The sequence below is a fragment of the Chiloscyllium plagiosum genome, unplaced genomic scaffold (assembly GCF_037043375.1).
Source record: "Chiloscyllium plagiosum isolate Xiang-an unplaced genomic scaffold, Cpla_swu_hap1 HiC_scaffold_53X, whole genome shotgun sequence".
Classification (NCBI taxonomy): domain Eukaryota; kingdom Metazoa; phylum Chordata; class Chondrichthyes; order Orectolobiformes; family Hemiscylliidae; genus Chiloscyllium; species Chiloscyllium plagiosum.
This window is the reverse complement of record NW_028270191.1, coordinates 21902598-21930308: the sequence shown is the minus strand read 5'-3', so window position 1 is coordinate 21930308 and position 27711 is coordinate 21902598. Positions and strand designations below refer to the sequence as shown.

At 45.9% G+C, this 27711-nt stretch overlaps 1 protein-coding gene and 1 pseudogene across 1 annotated transcript in view; both read right to left on the bottom strand.

The window, feature by feature from the left end:
• The window catches only part of LOC122543294 (acid sensing ion channel subunit 1b), an 847708-nt gene that overhangs the window by 620810 nt on the left and 199187 nt on the right, over positions 1-27711 (bottom strand). The gene's annotated exons all lie outside the window — the stretch shown is intronic.
• Positions 24108-24673, bottom strand: LOC122543295 (proteasome subunit alpha type-6 pseudogene; annotated as a pseudogene).

The following is a 27711-nucleotide window of genomic DNA, read 5'->3' as shown; positions in this document are numbered from 1 at the left end:
GCGGAGAGCCAGCACGAGAAAGGAAATAGGAGGAGAACAGATCCAACTGGCCCTGGAGAGTAAAAGTCATCGTCACCTCGACCCGCAGTGGGAGATTCTCCCAGTCACGGACAGGCCCCGCTCACCTCCAGTGGGGCCTAGAACCACTCAGCCAAGTGCAGCCTTCCGAAGGTCGGCATCTGTGAAGAAAATATGCGGGTTTTAAACAAAAACCTGACAGGAACCAAAGAGGGCCATTAGGGCGTCTGCGGCTCAGGCCAGGAGAACGAATCGAGTCAGAGAGAGAACGCGGGAGAGCTCAGTTCAGTGCAGGCACATTTCGTTTGTCAAATGCGTTTGCAATCTTCCATGACCTCAACATTTCCACCTGCCTCAAACTATGAAGCTCAATTGTTTCTGTGAACCAGACACGGTCTCCCCTCAAGTCAAGTGGCAATTGCTCCCTGTTCCGAACAAAATATTAACAGTATCAAATCAAGGGGAAGGTTCAGGTGGAAAGAAAGCAAATTCAATGTAAATGCAAAGTAGACTTCTAATTTTCCCTTATTTTAAAGAAGAAATACATCCTGACAGCAAGGCTCCTTATAATCTCAAGATGACAGAATGAATGCTAAATCACCACCGAGGTGGGGGTGGGGGGAAGCCTCACTGGAGATATCAAAGCAAAGAAGCCTGGTGGCAGTTCTGATTTTGTGATGGATTTACAGATCTTTAGCACTGCATTCAGTATGCATGTGGCGTCCTTCACACACTTCCGACAGGTTGTGGTTATGTCTGCCGCGTAATTTGCTGTACAGTTTAATATCGAATTCATCAATCAAAAGACACATTTTTCGGACAGAAAAGGTAAAGAAAAATAATGAGTACAGTCGGTTTTGTCTGAGAGTGGGGACTTAAAGTATAAACACTTGAACTCCTTAGCATTGGTGAGAGCAGCAAGTTTCAAGCCGTAAGCTGATGGTCTGTTCTTATCTTGCTTTCAGCAAGAGTGCTGCAGCATCTGTCTGTGATTCCTGCACATGGTGCGTGAATTTATCTTCCCAACCGTTCCAGGTCTTTGCACTAATCCAGCCTGTCGGCGCGGTCAAATAAACTGAGGCGTGTGATTTTGGTCCGTGCCCTTTAAGAGAGGAAGGTGCATTTTTATATCGCCTATCACAATCTCACAGACGCTCGCAGTCCATGAGGTACAAACTGCAGTCGTCGTGTTCACGCAAGAAACCGCTCAGCCACTTTGAGACAGCGAGCGATGGGATTCCGACTTTCGAAATTTGTTTTTGTGTGGCGGCGATCGGAGAACAGACGAGAGTTTGAAAAGTTCCTTCGAGGTTTTGGAGGGTCTAACCAGGAGGGTCGACAAAAGGGAGCTAGTAGATGTCAGACACTTGGATTAGGCATTCAGTAGGAAGTCACACAAAAAGGTTAAGAAGGAAAGGTTCAGGGATTTGAGAAATATTTTGAGGATTGGTCCTTTGACAGCAAACAGTGAAAGCACTTTCAAGTACGTTGACTGCATAGTGCAGGGGCCTCAGCTATTTGCAATATGTTAATGACTTAAACAAAGAGAGCAATTCAAGTTTGCTAATGATGCAAAATAAAATAGGCTTTTAAGCTGCGAGGAAGATACAAAGAGGCAGCAAAATATTTGGACAATCTGGTGGCAGATGTAGTTGAGTGTAGGGAAGTGGGAGTTATTCATTTTAGTTACAAGAATAGAAATTTTTTTTTTAGCTAACTGCCATTTTCAACAAATATCATAGAGGGGTTCCCTCAGTCAGGACGAGAGTGTTTTAAGACCACAGGACATCGGAGCAGAGATTAGGCCATTCAGCCCATTGAACTGATAAGTTTCTCAACCCAATTCTCCCCCCTTTCTCCCCGTAACCTTCGATCTCCTTGATACCCCAAAACCTATTTATCTCCCTCTTAAATACGCTCAATGACCTGGCCTCCACAACCTTCTGTGGCAATAAATTCCATAGATTCACCACTCTCTGGCAGAAAAAGTTTCTCCTTATGTCCATTCTAAAAGGTCTTCCCTTTACTCTCAGGCTGTGCCAGGAGAAAGTGCGACCTGCAGATGCTGGAGATCAGAGTCAAGAGTGTGGTGCTGGAAAAGCATAGCAGGTCAGGCAGTATCCAAGGAGCAGGAGGGTCGATGTTTCGGGCATAAGCCCTTCATTCCCGATGTAGGGCTTATGCCCAAAATGTCGATTCTCCTGCTTCTCGGATGCTGCCTGACCTCCCGTGCTTTTCCAGCATCACACTCTCGACTCTAAGGCTGTGCCCTCAGGTCCTAATCTCATGGTATTGTCCCAAACTCGCTTCATTAATGGCCTATCCGCCCCTCTTGCCTAATGCTAGCCCAAGTCTCCCACTCCTGGAAGGACCCACCAAATTAGCAACAAGACAATATTGGAGAAACTCAGCAGGTCTGGCAGCATCATTCAGGAAAGAAACAGAGTTCACATTTCCAGTCCAGTATCACTCCGTCCTTATGAAGAGCCAATGTTAACTCTGTTTCTCTAATCTGTCAGAACATTAGCTCTGTTTCTCTTTCCAAGTTGCTACCAGTTTCTCCAGCATTCTCGCTGCTCGTTTCATCATCTGAGTATTTTGCTTTCAGAGAGAAAATTAGCATGCAAGTGCAGCAAGCATTAAGGAAGGCAAACGGTGCGTTGGCTTAATTGCAAGGAGACTGGAGTACAGGAATAAGATAGTCTTCTTACCATTGGAGGGGCTTTGGTGAGAATTCGTACGTTTGGTCCCCATATTTGGAGTCACAAAGTCAGACAGCACAGAAACAGACCTTTCGGCCCAAGCAGTCCATGCTGACCATAATCCCAAACTTAACTAGTCTCACCCCTTGAATCCACCCAAGGGAAAGGACATCTGCCATTCATTTTATTTATAACTCTCATTAATGTATAAAGGTCTGTAAGGTCACCTCTTAACCTCCTACGCTCCAGTGAATAAAGTACCAGCCTCTCCTTATAAATCAAACTGTCCATTCCTGGCAACATCCTGGTAAATCTCCTCTGAACCCTATCCAAGTTAATAATATCCTTTCTATAATAGGGCAGCCAGAACTGGACACAATATTCCAGAAGAGGCCTCACCATCATCAACATGACGTTCCAACTCCTATACTCAAAGGTCTGAGCATAAAAGGCAAGTGTGCTAAACACCTTCTGAACCATCCTGTCTAAAAGTGATGAAAACTTTAAAGAATCGTGTACCTGACCCTCTGTTCTACAACACAATCCAGGAAAAGGAAGGATATATTTACAATGGCGGCAGTATAACAAACATTCCCTAAATTGGCAGCCCTAGATTTATTGGTGGCACGGTAGGTCAGTGGTTAGCACTACTGCCTCGCAGTGCCAGGAATCTGGGTTCGATTCCAGCCTCAGGCGACTGTGTGTGGAGTTTGCACATTTTCCCCATGTCTGCGTGGGTTTCCGGGTGCTCCGGTTTCCTCACACAGTCCAAAGATGTGCAGGTTAGGGTGGATTGGCCATGCTAAATTGCCCTATCGTGTTTAGGAATGTGGAGGTTAGGTGCATTAGTCAGGGGTAAATGTTGAGTAGAAACCTGACTTTACACAATAATTGAGAGGTGAAAAGTCTACTTTTTCCCCATTGGTCACCATTCCACTCAAAGGAAACTGCGCAAAAATGTTTCCTTTGGATCTAACGGCTCCTGATTTGTTTGCAAACAGTGGGTGTGTGGATGTAAGTTTGCTCGCTGAGCTGGAAGGCTGGTTTTCAGACGTTTCGCCGCCATACTTGGTAACATCAGTGAGCCTCAGCGGGTGTGCCCAACACTCTCTGTGAAAGAAGTGAAATTTTGCAAAGCACGATGTCACCTATGGTGGGGTGGGAGCTCCAGAGGTTGGCAATGAAATCAATTTTAAAAGAGAAGTTAAAAAATCACACAACACCGAGTTACTGTTCAACAGGTTTATTTGGAAGCACTAGCTTTCAGAGCGCTGCTCCTTCATCAGGGCTGCAAGTCATTTTAAAAAGGAAAACAGCAAAGCATATGTACTGGCGGGACTATGATTCTTTCTGACAATGGCTTGTGGCGAGAGACTTGTCAGTGAGTCTCCGCAAAATGTCAAGTCAAGATGCCAAAATGACGAGATCTTCGATAACCCACGGTAAACCCTCCAGATGGGTGGGCCCTATTAAAATGAGCAGTATGAGAAATAGCTCGCTGTGAAATTGCACAGCTATCAAGATTAAAACATTACAATCAAATTAAAGGTAGTTTGCCAAATTGAAATGAAAATGCTGAGGGACCTTTTGGTGCTTCGAGGAGATTCACTTGATCTTATTGAACAAAAACTGTGGGCCAGAAGATTTTTTTTTCTTTGAAGAACAGGACAAATAGCAGAAGGTCAAATTTTGTAAAGCTGAAATTTCCTTGCTTTCAATCAAAAGGATTGTTGACTGTTCCACACATTATCGGTCCTCACTGCTGAGGTGCAAGCATGAAAGACTTTTCCAGATTTTGACTGCTACTTGGAGTTAAGTGGATTTTTTTTTACTGCAGACTGTGGAGAGGTTAGTCATCACACTGCGCATGGGAGCTCTTCCTATTGTGCCGATCATAACCAGACGTAGGAAGTCCAATTAATTAATTTTCAAAAAGGCCATTGTAAGAAAGGTGGTAGGATGGGTTGATGAAGTGGTTCAAAATGTTTTTAAACAAAATGATTCCATCCTTTCGAGTGATTCAGGCAAGATATTGCAGCAATAGTGAGAGTGGGAGAGCGTGAGCCTGGGTGGGAGGTAGGTACAGGAGCAGAGAGAGACAGTGAGAGTGTGAGGTATCGGAGAGAAGATGGCAGCACTTACACTGGTGGAGTGGGGAAGGTCACTGACCTTCTTCCTACAGCGCTGCGCATTCCTCCAGACGCTGAGACTGCGCTGAGCCGGGTGGTAACCTCCAACCAGGTTGGCATGGCCTGGTGCCATGGCCTTCTCTGTTGGACCAGGGAAAGAGTACGTCCTGAGTCTGTATCACCCCATCCAGCACGGCCCCCAGGGTCGCTGTCCACAAAGCAGGGGGTGCCAATATCTCCCTGTCTGCCCAGTCCCCAGGCAGCTCTGGACTGGCAGCACTTGCCCAGGTGCACAATGGGGCTTTTAAAGATGGTGCTGGTGCAAGAGGTGCTGGTCCGTTCGGAAATAACCGGTGAGTGACGGACTGTTCTGAGAATGGCTCACTGTAAGGTTGGGTGGGAGGGTGGGAGGAATGGGAAATCAGCATGGAAGAGGTCGTGGGTGAGGGGAGAGGAGGTGTGGTCGCTCATTAACACTGCCAGTTTGCTAAGGTAGGGCAAGAGAACTTGCTCTGCCTCACAGTGTTAAACCGTCCAAAACAAAAAACTGCACACAGCTCGGACTTGCCCCCCCCCCCCCCCCAGTACGATTAGGCTAGTACGATTCCAACATCTAAAAGGCATCTGGATGGGTATTTGAACAATAAGGGTTTAAAGATATATGGGCCAAGTGCTAGCAAATGGGACTAGATTCGGTGGGGATATCTGGTCGGCATGGACGAGTTGGACTGAAGGGTCTGTTTCCGTGCTGTACATCTCTATGACTCTAAAAAAGAAGTGACATATACCCTGAAAGGAAAGAGTAACTGCTTTAAAAACAGAGCAAACCCTTGTCGAATCAGACTGTAGTGTGTTTCACTGGTTATGTATAACTTTTAAGTTTATATTTTGTATAGTAAGACATGGTAAGTCATACTTAGAGTTTTATTGAGTCTGAGGGATTGTTCGGTTTGTTTTTACATTGATTTTAGCTGAGGTTCTCCAACTTTGAAGTCAAGCTGGAATTAAAAAGTGCATTAAAAATCATAGGAAAACTGAGCCGTTGCCTAGCGACAAGGGTCCAGTAACACAGAGGTGCAGAATAATCCAGAAAGTCAACGGGTCAGTGTGGTCTACGCCCAGAGGTTGAAGGATTGCTAGACTCTGGTGCGAGGGAAATCCCACATTTGCTCTGAACCAAAAGTCGGAATGGGTTTAGTTTGCCGTTTGTTTGAGGTGTCTTGGGTAGATGAAGGGGGGGGGAATCAAAAAAATGACTGCAGAAATTCATTAAACTGGCTGCAAGGAGCATTAGTTAGTGTGGAGAAAGTGATAACTCCTGCCTATGGTTTGGGTGTATGTAAGTATGTATATTGCTTGGAATGCATCAGAAAGAGTGCAGAAGAAAAGTTCCAGGGATGAGGAAAGATTGGAGTCATTGGGGCTGTTTTCCTTGGAGAGGAACAGGAGTAGGCCAAACAGCTCTGCTATTGAACACTATCATGGCCAATCTCATCTTGGCTATAACTCCACTTTCTTGCCTGCCCTCCATAACCCCTTAATCCATCACTCATTGAAATCTGTCTACCTCCTCTTTCCATTTACTCAAAGTCACAGCATTCACCAGGCCCGTGAATTCCACAGGTTCGCAAGCAGAATCATACAGCCCCTTCAGTCCATCCAGTCCATGCCTATCATCATTCCAAACAAAACTAGTCCCACCTGCTTGCACTTGGCCCATATCCCTCCAAACCTTTCCTAGTCATGTACTTACCCAAATATCTTTCAAACATTGTAACTGCACCCACATCCACCACTTCCTCAGGAAGATCATTTCACACATGAACCACCCTCTGTGTAAAAAAAGCTGTCCCTCGTGTCTTTTTTTAAATCTCTCTCCTCTCACCTTAAAAATGTGCCCCCGAGTCTTGAAATCCCCCACATTATGGGAAAGACACTTGCCGTTCATCTTGTCTATACCCCTCATGATGTTAGAAACCTCTATAAGGTCACCCCTCAACCTCTTACACTCTAATGAAAAAAATCCCAGCCTATCCAGCCTCTCCTTATAATTCAAACCATCCATTCCTGGCAAAATCCTGGTAAATCTTTTCTGAACCCTCTCCAGGTTAATAATATCCTCCCTGTAACAGGGCGACCAGAACTGGACACAGTATTCCAGAAGAGGCCTCACCAATGTCCTGTACAACCCCAACATGACTCATCAACTCCTGTACTCAAAGGGCTGAGTAATGAACGCAAGTCTGCCAAACACCTTCTGAACCACCCTGTCTAAATGTGACACAAACGTCAAAGACTTATGTACCTGCATCCTTTAGATTCTACAACACTACCTTTGTTCTTCAATTAAAAACCTGGCTGGATAACTTCTTCAATTCTAGGATGTTCCAGTGAACGGAGTTACTGAGTTCTGTCAAACCAGGTATGTCATCAAGGGCATGCTGAGAATTTGATGAAAAATTACTGATCTGCCGAGTAATTCCAGCACCTTTTGGTTTTAAGTTTCAGGGTTTCCAAAGCCTTGTTTCTCACTCTTTGCTGTTGCTTTATCTGGTCTCACACTTGCTTTTGAGGGATAAGGTTTGAGTTGGTTCAGGTACACGCAAGGCTGATATTCCAGTTGTCTTTTCGAGTAAACTGACCCAGCCGCCTATTTGGGGGAAATGGAAAAAATCCCATTGTGCTACTTTGGAGACTGGCTGGTGCCTTAGACAATTATTATCCTTCGATTAACAACTAGACGATCTTGAAGGACTGCTAGCTTTGTCATTGCTCCTCTTTGAGCATCTTTGCTCATACAAGACCTGCCTCTGACTATCCAAATGGTTTTATCCCAGCAGGAACCTATTTGTGCCACGTTTGGACAGTAATCGACTGTCAGCCATACACCTTCCAATCATCACCGCTGTCACACTCTGCCAGGAGAAGCAGTTTGTTCCTCAATGCGCCAGGATTGGTCATTTGATCCTCGAACCTAACACTCTCCAAAGCATCAATCTTCATCGGGAACCAGGCTGAAGCACCAACTGGAGTTTAGATCAAACCCTTTATGGTCTCTTTTTCCCGTTTTTATGATCAACGCAACCGTCTGCAATGTGATTCCCATTTGTATCTCCCTACGTTGTTTTAATAAAATGATTCTTTAACAAGTCTAGAATGTGTATTTACTTTTCTTAAGTGTTTTATTTTGGTTTCTCTCCATTCCTCCTCACCACCTCCACAGGCCTCAGCTTCTCCCACTGCAGTCCTCCGCCAGCCTGCGCCCAGCCCCGAACCCTCTCCGGCTCTCTATTCCCACCAATGCAGGTAGGTGTTAGACCTGTCCTTTACTCACTGTCTTCCAACCACTCTGCCCTCACCACCCAAGATCCTTCTCTTTGTCCTTTTCCAGCTCCTTAGACTCGGGAAGGTTGAGGGGAAATCTCCCGAGGGGTCTGGACTGATAGTGAGATATGAAAAGTGTGGTGCTGGAAAACCGCAGCCGGTCAGTCAAAATCTGAGGAGCGGGAGAGTCGACGGTTTGAGGGTAAGCCCTGTTCACAAAGGGCAGGAGGGCTGAAACCCAGAGGACGTCAATCTAAAGTGACTGACAAATGAAACAGAAGGGACCTGAAAGACATTTGTCTTTTTAACAACACGGAGTGGATGGGATCTGGAATGCATGGCCTGACAGGGTGGTCGAGGCAGATTTAAGCATGACTTTCACAAAAACGACTGGATCCTTATCTGAAGAGGCAAAATGCGCAGTTCAACTGGGACCTGGGGCAAGGACATTCAGTCTTCAATCTTCGGATAAGTGTCCTCCAAGGCGGCCTTCAAGATACACAAGACTCGCCGAGCAGAAAAACAGAGAGCCAAGTTCCATACCCATGAAGGTGGCCTCAACCGCGATTGTGGGTTCGTGTCATGCTACATGTAACCCGACCATACTGCTCTGTATGGTAAAATCTTCCTTACTGTCCTGTTTTACCACCATCACCTTGATAATTTGTTATGATCTCCCTACCTTAATTAGTTTATACAGTTGTGGATTACTTGTTGCTTTGGTTAGACCTTTGGCGTGCGACTCTTATACATATCATCTTATCCCAGCCACTTGGCTTGCCTCCAGCACCATCTTATATTTAATTATTTGTAATTATCTCTCTGCCTTTGTTGTTTTGAATTCAGGGCAGCACGGTGGCACAGTGGTTAGCATCGCTGCCTCACAGCGCCAGAGACTTTTTTTTTAGATTTTTTTTTTAGATTAGATTTCTTACAGTGTGGAAACAGGCCCTTCGGCCCAACAAGTCCACACCGCCCGCTGAAGCGCAACCCACCCATACCCCTACATTTACCCCTTATCTAACACTACGGGCAATTTAGCATGGCCAATTCACTTGACCTGCACATCTTTGGACAGTGGGAGGAAACCGGAGCACCCGGAGGAAACCCACGCAGACACAGGGAGAATGTGCAAACTCCACACAGTCAGTCACCTGGGTCGGGAATTGAACCCGGGTCTCTGGCGCTGTGAGGCAGCAGTGCTAACCACTGTGCCACCGTGCCGCCCGTATTCAATTCTGAGGCGGGATTCAATTCCCGCCTCAGGCAACTGTCTGTGTGGAGTTTGCACATTCTCCCCGTGTCTGCGTGGGTTTCCTCCGGGTGCTCCGGTTTCCTCCCACAATCCAAAAGAAAATGTGCAGGTCAGGTGAATTGCCGGTAGCGTTAGGTGAAAGGGTAAATGTAGGGGAATGGGTCCGGGTGGGTTGTGCTTCGGCGGGTCGGTGTGGACTTGTTGGGCCGAAGGGCCTGTTTCCACACTGCAAGTAATCTAATAAAAAAAAAACTCATGTATGGAATGAGCTGCCAGAGGAAGTGGTGGAGGCTGGTACAATTGCAACATTTAAAAGGCATTTGGATGGGTATATGAATAGGAAGGTTTGGAGGGATATGGGCCGGGTGCTGGCAGGTGGGACTAGATTGGGTTGGGATATCTGGTCAGCATGGACGGGTTGGACCGAAGGGTCTCTTTCCGTGATGTACAGCTCTAGGACTCTAATCGGATCATAGGTCATCCCTTCACTTATTGTTCAGCTGTTAAACACTTACACCATCCAACACTCTTGATCACTTGCAGAGACTTATTATTCAGCCTATGGACACTCCACTCAAACCACTTTTATGATCTTTTGGTCTCTCTGCCGATAAATTCTGTGCCTGTGTGCTTCACTTCACCCAGTGGAGAAGCAGCACTCCAAAAGCTTGTGATTTCAAATAAACCTGTTGGACTAGAACCTGATGTCATGTGACTTCTGACTAGTCAAACACTGGCACCTCCACATCAACCGGGAATTGGCAGCCGAGTGGGACTGGAGGGATACTTCTTGCAGACCAGGCTAGCCCCTATTCTCGAACCATTCTATGATAAGACAAGGCAAAGAGGGACAGGAAAGGGACTTCTTTTGAGTGAAAAGTACAACAGACGTCAAATGCTGTGCGATGTATCCTGTTGCTGTTGAAATTGCATTCCTGATAACGCACCAGTTTCTGCAAAGCCATGTCCATAACCAATATCACATCAACTCGTTCCACAATGCACAAGCCAATCGAACTGAATATAGATGTGATGTCTTTGATCTGGCTGTGTTTTCAGTCATTAAGCGATATGGGAGCTAATGTCCACCTTACATCAAGCTCTTGGAATTGGCTAGAAAAAAAAGACATCTCGATATGTTTTCTAATTCCCGCCGTTGCAAGGTCTACTCCACAACCACCTGATGAAGGAGCAGCGCTCCGAAAGCTAGTGCTTCCAAATAAACCTGTTGGACTATAACCTGGTGTTGTGTGATTTTTAACAAGGTTAAGAGGAACTTTCAGATACCAGCCAAAGTCAGGACTAGCAGCATTGCCTCCAGACATCCAGTTGTATATTAATGTTATACAAAAAACAAGGATGTTTTGTAGTTCAACATTTGTTCGCAATTAATCTGTTGTGCACACACTGTATTTGGGCACCAAACAACGTTTCATATACGTACATCACTAAGCACTATTTATCCCAAACAAAAAGTCAATAGAACACACATTAGAATTAAAAAGCGGTACATTTCTAGTGCTTCCAATATCTCTCCCTTTTAATTACTCCTGTCTTGACAGAATTCACAGCACTCAGCGACTTCTCAAACAGCGAGAAAAACAAATCTAGGCCTCCAACCAATCCCAGCACATCCTAGGGTGTCACGGGTCAGAGGTCAGGGTTCAAACACAAGAGTTCGCATGCCAATAGCACGCTTCACTTACAGGGAGATGTCTCACAGGAGTTTACAGCATAGGGGCCACAAATCTATCTTGGAAAAATTCTTCACATCTACCAATCAATCCTTTAGCCACCAACGTACTACTGAATCGGTTTTCGTTTTCAAACAAAAGTGCTGGTAAACCTTGAAACCTGGTTTCACAGTTTGTTGATTATTTTCCAATTCTGCCCCTGTTCCAGTTTGAGGGATATTTTCTCTCAACCCTTTTGCATCGTGAGGCAAACCACACAAATCCATTCACCAGAGGGAAATGGGCCTGTTGTCAATTCCCTTTGAAAGGAAAGAGCCTTAGCATCATTGAACAAGTGACAAAAAAAAAAATTCTGTTATCTGACAATTGCAGGTTAGCATGGAGCCAGCCTGGCTTTAGAAAGATTCAGTGCACTGTGTATTTGGGGTTGGAGTTGGAGGGGAAGCAACTGTTTCAGACACAAGTGACACATGCTTGCTCATGACGGGCAGCTTTATTTACAAAATGCCATAATGAGCTCTAAAGCACGAACTCTGAATAAACAGACAGTTGATCTCCCTAATGTAGAGTGCAGTCTGAGTCACTCACCTACTATTGAAGCTGGTCTCATTTGTCTTAACACTCAAGAGAGAAATGATTCATGATATTTAATCCGTTGCAATGGAGCTGTACATTAGGCACTGGGTAGAACAGGCCACTACCTCGAAATGGTTTGTACCCAATAGTCTTTGCCATGAGAAAGGGAGCATCATGGATACAAAACCAGACCGACACTGCTCAGGTGGAACTGTTTTCATCTGGACCGACCTACTGGGAGCTGGATATCGATAGTGGGGGATGTCGATAGTGGGGGATTCAGCGATGGTAACACCATTGAATGTCAAGGGGCGGGTGGTTCAAATGTCTCTAATTGGTGATGGTCATTGCCTGGCATTTGTGTGGCACCTGGCATTTTGCAGCTGCCAATTATGTTTGCTTGAGGCAAGGCTTTTGAAATGGGCACATCAGGTTTAAATAAAAAGGTCATCAACCCTTGGTCCATAGGCCAAGCTAAGAGGAACGCAGAATCCAACGGGGTAACTTGAGACACCCAGTGCTTGTGGAACCATATCCTGGCAAGCTGTGCAGGAAAATAGGAGGGAGGCGAGAATGTGATCAGTACAGGGAGAGTTTAAGACAAAAAATAAATCATCTCAATAAATTGATCTTGACAACATAAAGAGATTCATCATCAAGCACAGTATGATAAAACTGTTACAGGGTTCCATGTCTTCTGCATCACTAGTTTTCTTGACTACCCGCTAAATGCTTGTTCCCGTGCCAACCACTGAGGCCTACACTCTCCCCAATTATTCACCACAACTGGTTGATGCTACAGCCACGCAAAGCTGCCATAGGTTGTTAGCATCCATCTTGAGGGAAGGCGATGACCTCATGGTATTATCACTGGACTGTTAATCCAGAGACCAAGGTAACGTCCTGGGGACCCGGGATCGAATCCCGCCATGGTAGAATTTGAATTCAATAAAAATCCAGAATTAAGAGTCTCATGATGACCAGGAATCCATTATCAGGAAAACCCATCTGGGCAATTAGGGATAGGCAATAAATTTAAAAAGAAATCTTGTGTAAGAGGCCTTTGCATGAGGCCTTGCGATCTGGTATCTTGTCTTGGCATTCGAATTGTTCGCGTTAAGCTTGATTCCTGGGATGACTGGGGGTTGAGGAGACTGCACCTGTATTCTCTCGAGTTTGGGCAAATGAGAGGTGGTCTCACAGAAACGTGCCAACTCCTTCAAGGGCTAGACACAGAACGGATGTCTCTCCCAGGCTGTGGGCTCCTGAACTGGGGTGCGCCGTCTCAAAATAAAACTCAAAGTATCATAGGCCCGGGGAAAGGAGGAAGGTCTTCACTCATAGAGAGTGGCGAATGTTGGGAAATCTCTCTCCCGGAGGGCGGTGGAAGCTCAGTCCAGTCCATTGCAGACAGATATTGATAAACAGCCAGCTGCGAATGACATCTAGGGTTATGGGAAGACAACGTTGAGGTCGATGATCAGTCAGGATCCAGATTGGGATAGCAGTCTCAAAGGGCTGAATGGCTGGCTCCTGTGTTCCAACAGGAATTCTGATAAAATGCGACAACAGCAGCAACTTCCGGCCACGTTCGCGTGAACATGGACCTACGGTGGTGATGGGATGATGCCAAATGGCCAATGGCTAAGATGGCTCATGTGTAGCTAGCATTCCTGCTGGGAACAGGCATGGCCAGAGGTAGAAAATACTGACATACCACATCGCATTGCACAATAATCACGCTTGCCACTGCTTTAACGCTCACTTGCTTTCCAATTCAACTTTAACATCACTGTGCAGCGCAATGCTGGGATGACTTAGTGCCAGACGAGACCTAGGGTGAGAAGGGCTTGGGAAAAGATATAAGGAGATCTAAGGGGCAACTTTTTCATGCAGATGGTGGTACATGATTGGAATGAACTGCCAGAGGGAGTGGTGGAGGCTGGTACAATTCCAACATTTAAAAGGCATCTGGATGGGTATATGAATAGGAAGGGTTTGGAGGGATATGGGCCGGGTGCTAGGAGGTGGGACTAGATTGGGTTGGGATATCTGGTCAGCATGGACGGGTTGGACTGAAGGGTCTGTTTCCGTGCTGTACATCTCTGTGACTCTATAATTGGCAATAATATTGCTTTCTGAGGCACAAACAGAAGGAGTAACTCTTCCCAGCTCCACAAGGATGCAATGGACCTCCATCTCCCGTGTCTCCCGGACAGCTATGACTTCCATTTGGCTCCCTCACCACATCCCATCAACGACTCGCCTTAATGCTGTGGAGCATCCTCATGGCGGCCCACTCACCTGAGAGATTGTCCCTGCTTGCCAGCCTCTGTATTGCCCCTGCCAGCTTTGGGTAAATTTTCAATTTCCCTCGCTAGAAACGAGGCACAGGAAGTAAGAAAACCTGGGCCTCAAAATGGCTACCTACTCTGACGTCCCAGTAGCCACTTGCGATTTTCTCTCCCCCAGTTCAAAACAATGGCCTATGTTTCTACTCCAGAACCTCTTTCAATGCCAACGGGCCCTCCAGAATGGGCTGGTTTGGTCTGACACAATAAAACAGCTGGCACATTTCCAACCAAAGGTTCACTTACCAACCATGATTTAGTCCCTTTGTTGACTATGTAAGCGCCCATCTTCTAGGCTTTCAAGTTCAAATAACAATACAATGTAATAATAATTGTGAAAATAAGTCTCCCTTCTTCCCGCATGTTTCAAGAGCTCATTCTGAATCGATACTCCAATTTACAAATCCATGCAAACTCATCTTCAAAAGCTAATTGGAGCATAGAATCAAATCCCTACAGCAGGCTATTCAGCCCATTGCCCCTCCGAAGAGCATCCCACCCAGACCCACCCCATCCCTGTAACCCTGCATTTCCCATGGCTAATCCACCCAGTCTGCACATTCCTGGACACTATGGATGATTTAGCATGGTCAATCCACCTAACCTGTACATTTTTGGAAACTGGAGCAAACCCATGCAGACACGGGGAGAACGGTGTGGAGTTTGCACAGTCGCCCGAGGGTGGAATCGAACCCAGGTACCTGGTGCTGTGAGACAGCAGTGCTAACCACTGAGACACCGTGATCAGAGCATCTCTGTACCATTTATATTCCCGTGACAAAAGGCCCAATTTTTTTTAAGCTCTCCTGACGTCCTGCCCAATGTACTCCGTCAACAAAACTTGGCCAGAGCCAAAACCTCGTGGCGGTTTGTGAACAGGAGTGTGCACAAAATGGCGGCTGCGTGCAACAAAGTGAGAGACTCCACGTCAATGTACGCCAAAGGCTGTGAGGCCCGAATCATGGGCATGGGAAGGTTCAAATGATAAACTCTGGTTTTACTCTCTTTTTCCTCAGAATTACATCGGAAAATCCCTTCATTTTCACCCACATGGATGGTCGGAGTAGAGGGAGGGGATAGGAGGAAGGAGCGAGCTCGCACAGCCTAACTCCCCATCTTTGATGGGATGCTGCCAATCGGAATTGGCATATTAAATAAAAGAGGACTGTTAAAAATACAAATTGTGGAATCACACAACGCCTCATGTTTCATGTTTGCCAATTCATTCCAAATTGATGGTGTTGTGCTTGCTCCCCATGAAGAGGGAAGAAAAAAATGATTTCATAAATCTACACTCCAATCACCCACACACATCTGTGCTCAGGAGCTGACAATGCAACAGGCATGTAATTACACACAATAAATCTAAACAATTTAACCAAAAACTCTCGGAGAGATGGAATAGCAGGCGTTTGCACAAGAGATAATGGGGTATTAATTTTGTGCAGCCTTCAAATAAGAAAGAACGGTAATACAGTCTAAAAATTACCACAGAACTGCTCGCGATAAGCAGTGGGGCTGAAGCAGATTGGTAACCAGCAGGCCAAAACAAAAAGTTAAAAGGGTAGTCGAAAACACATTTGATATTTCTAGTAAATTTCTCCATAATATCGCGACATTGATATAGTTTTTTGAATATTTTTGCCTGCTCTTAGCTGACAATTGAGTATGTTCTCTTTCGCCAGCTGAGCTTCCCGTCCTTTCGGCCTTTAGCTGGAAGCCATTTTGCCGTCTTCCTGTGTGGGTGTTTGCCTCGTGGATGTCAAAAGGAGTGCTGCAGGCAAAAAGAAATCTGCAGTGCTCAAATGAGCCTTAGCAATCCAGAGCTTCACTGCCACATTGTTTCTACAACTGTAGCCTCATTATTGGAATTAAACCTCAAGGGCACAGTCAGAGAATTCCAAGGGCATTTGATCAGCTCCACCTCACTCGCATGCCCATTCCACCTCTGCCAGCTTGCTAAGTCACTGCCAGCTGGTCACACAACCGTGCGGGGCACTTTACTCTGTTCAGAAAGTTGGGAAATCGTTGGAAACTTTCGCCTTCCCGATTCTTGAAAAGACCGCTGTTCAAAAGCTGTTGTCAACTGTTGGCTCAGTGACACTGTAAGGTTGTAGGTTCATAGAACATAGAACAATACAGCACAGAACAGGTCCTTCGGCCCTCGATGTTGTGCTGACCTGTGAACTATTCTCTGCTTGTCCCCCTACACTATCCCATTATCATCCATGTGCTTATCCAAGGATTGTTTAAATCTCCCTAATGTGGTTGAGTTGACTACATTAGCAGGTAGGGCATTCCATGCCCTTACCACACTCTGCGTAAAGAACCTGCCTCTGACATTTGTCTTAAATCTATCACCCCTCAATTTGTAGCTATGCCCCCTCATACAAGCTGATGTCATCATCCTAGGGAAAATACTTTAACTGTCTACCCTATCTAATCCTCTCATTCATAATCCCACTCCAGAGCCAAGTGTCCACTCTGGACACTTCACTGCTCACAGAGTGGCCTGCGCATTTGCTGGAGCTGTTCACGAGGTCACCTGATCACAATGCCACCCACTGATGGTGCGGCCGAGCTGCAAGAAAATGCCAATCCTTAAGCCAGGTCTTTTGCCTTTGCCCGTCAGTCTCAAGTGTCAGGTTTTGCTCGGCAATGCTGCCCTGAGATAACCTGGCCGTGTCTCACTGTGTGAAAGGTGCTCCGTAAATACACTTCCTTGGAGTTTTTTTTTGCTTCCTGAGAACTGAAACAGAAGCCATGTCTACCCCCCCTCAGGTGGGTGCCGAAAGGTCCTTTGACACGATTTCAAGAAAGCAGAGGGAGGGAGGTCACCGGTGCTCTCTCTAGGATTATATTTGAAACCAATGCCTACAGAAATGACAATCATGGCATCAGAGAGCTCACTGTGTACAAACTGGACTGCAGGCTCCCTCCACTACATGAGTGATTACAGTTTTATGTCATTTCTATGGTTCTGTAGGGTTTTTTCGAGGAGATTTATTATTGTCTCATGCTGTAGGTAATCTAATCTAATCAAAATCTAATCTAGGTACAGTGAAAAGTTTTGTTTTGTATGCAATACAGGGGCAGATTATACCGTACAAACTGCATCAGGGTGATAGAACAGAGCGAGGAATACAATGTTACGGCTGCAGAGAAGGTGCACAAAGAGTGAGGTCAACATTCGATTTGAAATTGGAGAGGTCCAGTCAGAAGTCTGATAACAGCGACGAAGGAGCTGTTCTTGAATCTGTTAGTCTGTGTGTTTAAGCTTTTGTATCCTCTGCCCGAGGGAAGAGGTTGGAAGAGATTGTAACCGGGGTGGGAGGGGTCTTTGATGATGTTGCTGCCTTCTCGAGGCAGTGGGAAGTGTAGATGGAGCCAGTGGATGGAAGGTTGGTTTGGGTGATGGACTGGGCTGTGCTCACAACTCCCTGTAGTTTCTCACTGTCCTGGGCAGAGCAGTTGCCGTACCAAGCCGTGATCCATGCGGATAGAATGCTTTCTGTGGTACATCTGTAAAAGTTGGGGAGAGTCTTTGTGGACATACTGAATTTCCGTAGCCTCCTGAGGGAGTAGAGGTGTTGTTGTGCTTTATTGACCGTCATACAAATGGACAAGGACAGATTGTTGGTGATTGCCACTCCCAGGAACATGATGCCCTCAACCTCCTCCACGGGATTAGAAAGGGCATCGGGGGGACTTTGAAACAGCATGTTCAAGACGGGGGCCCCTTCTCTGCTGCATTGGGTCCATGGTTTCAATTCAAAATCCTATCATTGGCTCGAAACCACTTCAGGTTCGATTGAGGTCATGAGGTAAAGAAAGACTTGCATTTATAAAGCACCTTTCACTCGGTAGCTGAAGCGCAAAATCCATAGAACTGCGGGTGCTGGCAATCAGAAGTTGCTGGAAAAGCTCAGCAGGTCCGGCAGCGTTTGAGGAGCGAAAGCAGAGTTAGCCTTTCGGGTCCTTTCTTCACAATTTCGTTCACCCAGCAGGTCTGACAGCATCTGTGGACAGAAAGCTGGGTGAACGAAATTGTGAAGAAAGGACCCAAAAGGCTAACTCTGCTTTCGCTCCTCAAACGCTGCCGGACCTGCTGAGTTTTTCCAGCAATTTCGAATTTTGCTTCAAAGTGCTTTAATAGCCAAGTATTTTTCGTGAGGTGCCCTCACCATTGTGATGCAGGAGACAGAACAAATCCACACACAGTAAGCTCCATTTAACAGCAATGTAATAAGGATCTCGTAATCTGTCGCTGCTAAGCAAAACAAACATATTGGGCAAAGCACTGAGAAAAGAATTCCTCTGCTCTTTAAATTAAAATCAACCTTTCTAGTCAAAACGATAGCAGTCCTCAGTTTAAATCCTCAATTGCAGCTCTGACAATACTGCACAAGGGAGTGAGCCGAGATTTTGAATTCAAGTCCTGGAGTGGGACTTCGAGTCACCGAGATGTACAGCACGGAAACAGACCCTTCAGTCCAACTCGTCCATGCTGACCAGGTATCCCAACCTAATCTAGTCCCATTTGCCAGCACTTGGCCCATGTCTCTCTGAACCCTTCCTATTCATATACCCATCCAGGTGCCTTTTAAATGCTGTAATTGTACCAGTCTCCACCACTTCCTCTGGCAGCTCATTCCATACACACATCACCCTCTATGTGAAAAAGGTGCCCCTCAGGTCCCTTTTATATCTTTCCCCTCTCACCCTAAACCTATGCCCTCTAGTTCTGGACTCCCCCACCCCGGGGAAAAGACTTTGTCTATTTACCCTATCCATGCCCCTCATGATTTTATAAACCTCTATAAGGTGTTTAGGGGCTTGAACTTAAAACCTTCCAATTCACTGAGCCATAGCTGACAGAGCACCATATGAAATGGGCCCTCCTTTAAACTCCCTACTTCCATGTGCATTCCTCATCTCTTGCTGTACCTACAGACTAATGTTTTGTGATTCATGTCTGACGCCTCCAGATCTCTCTGCGTGCACGTGTGTGTGTGTGTGTGTGTGTCTACAAGCTCTCGCCATGTCAGTAGTCTGCTTTTCTATTCTTCCTGGTTTGCTGGCAAGTTCACATTATCCTACATTCGACTCCAAACACCAATTTTCTCCCCACCCGCTGATCTCGGCCTCCTTTCATCTTCTTGACAGCCTACTTTCCTATCGTTACGTCAAACTCAGCAACCCGTCCATTTACTCCATCAAAATAAATGATAAATAGTTGTGGCCCCAGCATTAAGCCCTATGGCACTCCACTCTTGTCAACCTTAGTAAACAGAGTCGGTGTAGTCAACGAACCAACTTTCTATCCGTGCTAATATGTGAGATTAATTAAAAATATCTGCCCCCTACACCATGAGCTCTTACTTCATTTCGCACCTTTTGATGTTGCACCTTGTCAAATGCCTCTAGAAATTCAAGGACATCACGTACACGGGCTCCCCTTTATCTGAACGTGTAATGCCCTCCAAAATTAGTCAAGCACAATTCCCCTTTCACAAAACCACGTTGACTCTGCCTGATTACATTACGAATGTCGAAGTGCTCTGCTATAACCTTCTTAACAGTAGATTCCAGCATTTTCGCAATTTCTACTGGGAGAATGGTCAGTAACTGAAGGATCCAGGTTTAAAACACATGGCAGCAAGGAGAGACGTGAAGATTTGGTTTGACGTCTGGAATGCAGCGCCTGAAATGGAAATGTCAAAGGAAATTGGCTAAATACTTGTAGGGGGAGAAAATGCAGACAAAGGGCAAAGGAGGGAGGATAATTGCATAGCTCTTTCAAAACACTGACAGAGGCATAATGAGCCAAATGGCTTCTTTCTATGTTGTAAGAGTCCATTACTGTGGTACTCTTGCTATTATGTTCCTGGCAGAGACAAAAACAAAACACTCTCCAGAATTGTGCTGTATCCTACTCCACAAATGGACCTATTATAAAGAAAGGATGTTAATAACACATTAGCTGAACCTTTTGAAACCTTGCTCTCTTGCAACGTGCCCTTGTCTCTGCTCTCCAATATGAGATTCACTTCCACCCGGTGATCGCTCTACATGCAGTTCAACCTGGTCTGGAATCTCCATTAACCACCTGATTATACGCCGGACCGATCACGTGAACAGCTTTGATCATGAGACATCGCCTTAGACAGCCGCCATCTTCCAGCTCCCACCCCCCACCCCACCAATCTCGAGTTCTGCTGAGAGGTTATTGGACAGAAATGTTAACCCAGAACGTGTTCCTGTCCATTGTGAACCAAAACCAAAACATTGACAGAGTCCACTCAAGAAAGGGAAACGTGACCTTTACTTCAGAAACAACTCACTGCGACTCTGTCCCGCCATAATGCTGTCAGGGATAGCAAAATCATGTGACATTGCATCACTTCCTGTGATGATGGAAGCTGTGCTCATTAGCATTATCACACAGTGAGAAATAACCCCTTAAACTACACAACCAAGCCTGCTGGCATTTCCATTTGCAGGCTTTCAGAACCCACACTCTTTCATTGCTATTGACTCAGAGTCACATAGGACGGAAACAGACCCTTCGGTCCATCCAGCCCATGCTGACCATAATCCCAAACTAAACTAGTCCCACCTGCCTGCTCCTGGCTCATATCCCTCCAAATCTTTCCTAATCATCTACTTATCCAAATGTTTTTTAAACATTGTAACTGTCCCCACATCCATCACTTCCTCAGGAAGGTCATTCCACACACAAACCACCTTCTGTGTAAAAAAGTTGCCTTTCGTGTACTTTTTAATTTCTTATGCCCTGGAGTTTTGGACTCCCCCACCCCAGGGAAAAGACTTTGGCTATTTGCATTATCCATGCCCCTCATGATTTTATAAACCTCTGTCAGGTCATGCCTCAGTGTCCAATGCTTTGGTCTCCTTAATTGAGAAAGGATGTCCTGGCACTGGAGGGGGTGCAGAGGAGGTTCACTAGGTTGATTCCAGAGTCGAGGGGGTTGATTTATGAGGAGGGACTGAGGAGACTAGGATTATATTCATTGGAATTTAGAAGAATGAGGACGGGTTTTAAAGAAACATAAAATTATGAAGGGAGTAGATAAGATAGAGGTAGCGAGGATGTTTCCACTGGTGGGTGAAACGAGGACAAGAGGGCATAGCCTCAAGATTAGGGGGAGCAGATTTCGGACTGAATTGAGAAGGAACTCCTTCACCCAGAGGGTTGTTCATCTATGGAATTCCTTGACACTACTTCAGTAAACATTTTTAAAGCTAAGATAGATTTTTTTTGAACAATAAAAGAATTCATGGATATGGTTAGGGTGCGGGTAAGTGGATCTGAGTCCACACACAGATCAGCCATGTTCTTGCTGAATGGCGGAGCAGGCTCGAAGGGCCAGATGGCCTACTCCTGCTCCTAGTTCTTATGTTCTTATGTATGTATCCTCGTGTGGAGCCCCCGTACTGTCCTGGCCCTCAGGAAGGCAGCTTCACCTCTGCCTCAGGATTTGCCAGAGTGACTGCTGTGGCTGCACATGCTGACTCAGCTTTCCATCCTTCGCAACTGAACTGGACTTGATTTGACCCCCTTCCACCACCTGCACCCAAACGGCTGCACCATCTTTTCTGCCAGACCCCATCAAGCTTACAACTCGAAGAAGACTGAATTCTCGTCACTCAATTTGCACAGTCCCTGTTCTCACTGCGGTGCTCAACGTGTCTGAGTCCAATATGTGGGGCCCCTGACATTCCTGCACTCCCATTCCAAAACCGTCAGGAACGATTGAAACCCAGATCCCTCAGCTCATCTCCATCGCCTTTACAATCTTCTTCCCTCTCCATTTGCCTGGCCTGGTTGCTCACTCTTAGTCATTCCTGATGAAGGGCTTCTCTTGTTCCTCGGATGCTGCCTGACCGGCTGTGCTTTTCCAGCACCACACTCTTTGTCACTGTTAGCATAAATGCTATGAGTAAAGATTTGTCTGCATGAGTGCTCACTGATCAAACTCTGCTGGTAAATTTTCAAATATTAGTTCTTTGCAATCCACAAAGGTTTGTGCTCTAAAACCAACTAATTAGCCAAGTCAATTCTTTCCATCCACTTCAGCAAATGAATTGGAACTGGAAAGTGACTTGCACAGGTTCAGGTAGGCACTGCTCTGAAAGTATTCGCTTCTGACAGTGCACTGACCCTCCCAGAGAGGCCACAGGAATAGACAGCATCCATAAGTACATGGGACAGGCACTTTGAGAGCTGCAACTACTTATTAACTGCAGGCAGCGATGTATGCACACTCTGAGAATTGAAGACGTCAAGGCGAGCAACTGTGGAATCCTCTGAATCTATCACCAGACTGTCTTGGGGGGGGGAGGGTGTGGAGGGGGAACAATGTCAGTCAGGGAATGGGTCTCGGGGGTAAAACTGTGCGTCTGACTCCCCCTTGGATATGGCAAACTTGAAAAGGTCCTTCTCCCCTCTGAGCTGTAACAGTGACCTACTCGATTCGATTTCGGTTCACATTGGGAAATAGAAATGTTGCCCTGTCTTGCACAAGGCTAGAACAAGGTAAACACAGAAAGATTTGCGTTTAGAAAGCAGTTCTCACAATCTCGGCCAGAGATGGCAAAAGGGCCAATTCCTGCTCCTAACTCTTACATTGTTGGGATATGCCAAAGCACTCTGGACACAGTACCTGATGAAATGTCTTTGCTGTTGTAATGTAGGAAACACAGCACGCCACAAACTCCCACAACCAGCAAAGCTAGGTCCTTCTTTTGAAGTGAGGGTGTTTGAGGAACAACTGTTGACCAAGGCAGAACCCGCCTGCTAGTTTCTGAAACAGTGTCATGGCATCTGCTCCATTCAGCGGAGAAAACAGACTCTCAGTGTATTGAAATTCCAGAAAGAACCTCCCCAACTTTTACAGCTGTACCATGGAAAGCATTCTATCCGGATGGATCACGGCTTGGTACGGCAACTGCTCTGCCCAGGGCTGTAACAAACTACAGAGAGTTGTGAGCACAGCCCAGTCCATCATCCAAACCAACCTTCCATCCACTGGCTCCATCTCCACTTCCCACTGCCTTGGGAAGGCAGCAACATCATCAAAGACCCCTCCCCTCACCCCTGTTATCACCTCTTCCAAACTCTTCGATCGGGCAGAGGGTACAAAAGCTTAAACACACAGACTAACAGATTCAAGAACAGCTTCTTCCCCGCTGTGTTTTTTTAGAAAGGTAAAGAGATTTCATATATTAACTTCAAAACAAAATACAAAGTTTGGAAATTAGTCAGCCTTGCGTAATCTTCATTTCACTGCATCACATGCAATGTTTTCAGCATTTTGGTAATTTTGGAGTAAAATCACAATTGCATAAACATTTCTCCAGTTCACTCCCAGATGCCCATGATTTAACAATCCCTCTGTAATGGTTCAAAGGGCCAAAATGGTTGTATTCTATACCTAAACTTTTATGATTTCACAGCATTTTTTTAACCTCAAAATAACAGGTTCTAATTGGATCACAAAGTTTGGGAATTTCACAGAAGCATCAATAAGTTCATCTCTCGTTTTTACATAAAAAGTGGCCATTACTTGATCCACAGTTCAGGTGTGAGCACATGTAAACATAACTTTAACCAATAGCATGTTCCAAAACCTCAGCTTTATTTGTACAGGTTAAAATGCAGTGTACATGGCTTTCTGTTACAACAATCTAGTCTTCCATTAACAACATTTTCTTACTGGCCACTTGGGTGTTGCTTTCCTTCCTGGTGGTGGGAATTGGATAAAGATTCATACACCTTGTGTCTTTCACTGTGTCTCACACCTGCACACACACAACATGGGGAAAAATCAGCACTACTGCAGTTAGGCGGTAGTGTGTGGGGAAGGAAAAAAAAAAGAAAAAAATACAAAAAAAGAGTGTCAGACAGCCAAGAAGAAAAAAAAAGAAAAAAGAAAAAAAAAAGGAGTCGTTAAAAAAAGGTGTTGGAGGTTCTATTCACTTGAAAGAAAAAAAAGATTTTTTTCTTTGTAACAAATACAAAGCTACATGGAATTTCAGTGCCTCTCTACTAGAGCAACCAGATGTGCATCAACTTCAGCTACTGAAAGAATCCTAAATTTCGGGTTATCCACTGTCACCACCCCAACTTCAATTTCTGATGGCTTGAAGTCAATGGACAGCACTGGGGACAGGCAGGTTATTGCTGTCCCTCCAGTTTGTGCATATATCCAGTCAGGCTTTTCCTTAACTTTCTTTCCCAAGAAGCTTGTGGCTTCTGTCTGTTTAACTCCTGCAGCAGTGGCCTTGAACCCACGATAATAACCAACAGGGTCACACTTGTCAACTTGAGCTCCAAGTTCTTTCGTCAACACCCACCAGTATCATACAGCATCCCAAAGGTCTCATTTCAGCACTCTGTGTATATACTTGGGAAATGTCTGCAGTCCGTTTGTCCACTGGGATATCACAGCAAGATTTGTACTTCCAATTTGCAGCTTCATATCGAGCTCTCTGTACCTGGGATCTGCTGTCCGCTGTCATTACATGATGTTTTCAATTCTTCTTCCTCGTTGTTATCAGATTTCTGACTGGACCTCCCCAATTTCAACTCTAATGTGGATCTTGCTTTATGCACCTCCTGGAATCCTTGCATGCCCCAGTCTGTCAAAACACCTTTTGATCTATTTTTCCTTGTACGTCATGATCTGCCTGTGCTGCATACAAAACACAACTTTTCACTGTACTGAGGTACATGTGAAAACAATAAATCAAATCAAATATTATCTCATATGAGATACAGTACCTCTGACAGTGCAGCACTCCCTCAGCATATGAGTACTGGAGTGCCTTGTCCAGTTCTGGTTGCCCTGTTATAGGAAAGATATTATTAAACTAGACACGGTTCAGAAAAGAATTACCAGGATGTTGCTGGGAATGGAGGATTTGAGATCACAGAATAATCTGGGAAGACTGGGACTTTTTTCACTGGAGTGTAGGAGGTTGAGGGGTGACCTTGAGGTTTGAAAAATCATGAGGGGCATAGAGAAGGTGAATGGGGGAGTTCAAAACACGGGGGCATATTTTTAAAGTGAGAGGAGAACGTTTTTAAAAAGGCAGGAGGCGCAACATTTTTTACACAGCGAGTGGTTCGCGTGTGGAATGAACTTGCTGAGGAAGTGGTGGATGTGGGTACAGTTACAATGTTTAAACGACATTTGGATAAGGACGTGAACAGGAAAGGGTTTGGAGGGATATGGGCCAGGAGCAGGCAGGTGGGACTAGTTTAATTTGGAATGATGATTAGATTAGATTAGATTCCCTACCCAGTGTGGAAACAGGCCCTTCAGCCCAACAAGTCCATGCTGACCCTCCAAAGAGTAACCCACCCAGACCCATTTCCCTCTGACTAATGGGCAATTTAGCATGGCCAATTCACCTTAACCTACACACCGTTGGTCTGTGGGAGGAAACCGCAGCACCCAGAAGAAACCTATGCAGACATGGGGAGAATGTGCAAACTCCATACAGACAGTCACCCAAGGCTGGAATCGAACCTGGGTCCCTGGCGCTGTGGTCGGCATGGACTAGTTGGGCCGAAGGGTCTGTTTCTGTGCTGTATAAGACCATGGTAGTGTTCATTCAGACATTCTACACTTATCTCTCTGGAATAGGTACTTCAACCTATAACTGACCCAATGAGCCACAGAGCAAACACTCAGCTTTAAGTTCCTTCAAATGGGAATGCTTATGAGTTGATCCTATCTTAGAATGAGAGCGAGTGCAGTCGAGTAGATATGCCAATTGTATACAATTTCAAGCTCACTGCTTGGCACAGCCTGTGTTGGCTTTATGCCATCTGCGCCACGTTGCCTTGTTTGCTGTCGCAAAGGGAGGTGATAAGTCATGACAACAGATCGTCTCTGGGAGGTTTGAACAGATGAGTCGAAATTCAGCTTGCTGACAGGAAAAGCGAATTTCGCCCTTTGAATTTCTGACTAACACCAAGGTGCATCCCATTCAGACTCCCAGCTAGAATAGGCAGGCATATCGGAAGGTGATGGATGCACTGTGGGGGTGAAATGGGGCCCTGAAAATCGGTGAAGTAACAAATGGAGCATTTCAAGACCATTCCAACGCCAGCAAAACTGACCATCTCTGCTCTGACAGCTCCACTTCAGGCATTTCTTCGCTGACACAAGTCCGGAGCACAAAATCGCTAAGGACTCATCGTAAATGTCAATGGCACTCAGGCAGCTTAGCAAGACAGCTGCCGCAGGAAATGCAAATATCAAGACTTTGTGCAGCGGGAGAAGGGGTTCAGGGGAATTTTTTTTTACAAAAAAGTTGTTGCAATCTGCGGGATGATCAAGACGCTGACAAAAAAGCAGGAATCCTCAGCTATTCTCCGACCTCATATCCTACATTTAAAATCAATGTGTTTCTCGAACATCGGGTTATTTAAACCATCACATGAAATAATGTTATCCCCCCGCCCCACTGCAGTGTGAGGTCAGCTCCATCACATGGTGCGATAAGAATCAAGATTGGCAAATTGTTTCGAATCAGTGAGACAGTGTGGTACAAATCAGGCACTAACTCCCCTCTGCTCGCATCACCGCAGATTCGAGAAAATCAATGTTCTCATAATTGTGTGACTAAAAGATGGATAATTTGCTGGCACCTCACTTAGGCTGTTAACACCGTGGCATGTAACATGGTTTACGCCAGAGCGTGGAGAAAGTTCCCAAACTGACATTTTATACTTTCCCATTTTAATGGGCACCCTCTTTCCTTGAGGAGAAAGTGAGGGCTGCAGATGCTGGAGATCAGAGCTGAAAATGTGTTGCTGGAAAAGCGCAGCAGGTCAGGCAGCATCCAAGGGAACAGGAGAATCGACGTTTCGGGGTCAAGGGGACAAAACCTGTGCCCACACCTCCTCCCTCACCTCTATCCAAGGCCCTAAAGGAGCCTTCCACATCCATCAAAGTTTTACCTGCACATCCACTAATATCATTTATTGCATCCGTTGCTCCCGATGCGGTCTCCTCTACATTGGGGAGACTGGGCGCCTCCTAGCAGAGCGCTTTAGGGAACATCTCCGAGACACCCGCACCAATCAACCCCACCGCCCCGTGGCCCGACATTTCAACTCCCCCTCCCACTCTGCCGAGGACATGGAGGTTTTTTTTAGATTACTTTACAGTGTGGAAACAGGCCATTCGGCCCAACAAGTCCACACCGACCCGCCGAAGCGTAACCCACCCATACCCCTACATTTACCCCTTACCTAACACTAGGGTGTAATTTAGCATGGCCAATTCACCTGACCTGCACATCTTTGGACTGTGGGAGGAAACCGGAGCACCCGGAGGAAACCCACGCAGACACGGGGAGAACGTGCAAACTCCACACAGTCAGTCGCCTGAGGCGGGAATTGAACCCGGGTCTCTGGCGCTGCGAGGCAGCAGTGCTAACCACTGTGCCACCGTGCCACCCACTAAGGTGAAGGAGGTCCTGGGCCTCCTTCACCGCCGCTCCCTCACCACCAGACACCTGGAGGAAGAACGCCTCATTTTCCACCTCGGAACACTTTAACCCCAGGGCATCAATGTGGACTTCAACAGCTTCCTCATTTCCCCTTCCCCCACCTCATCCTAG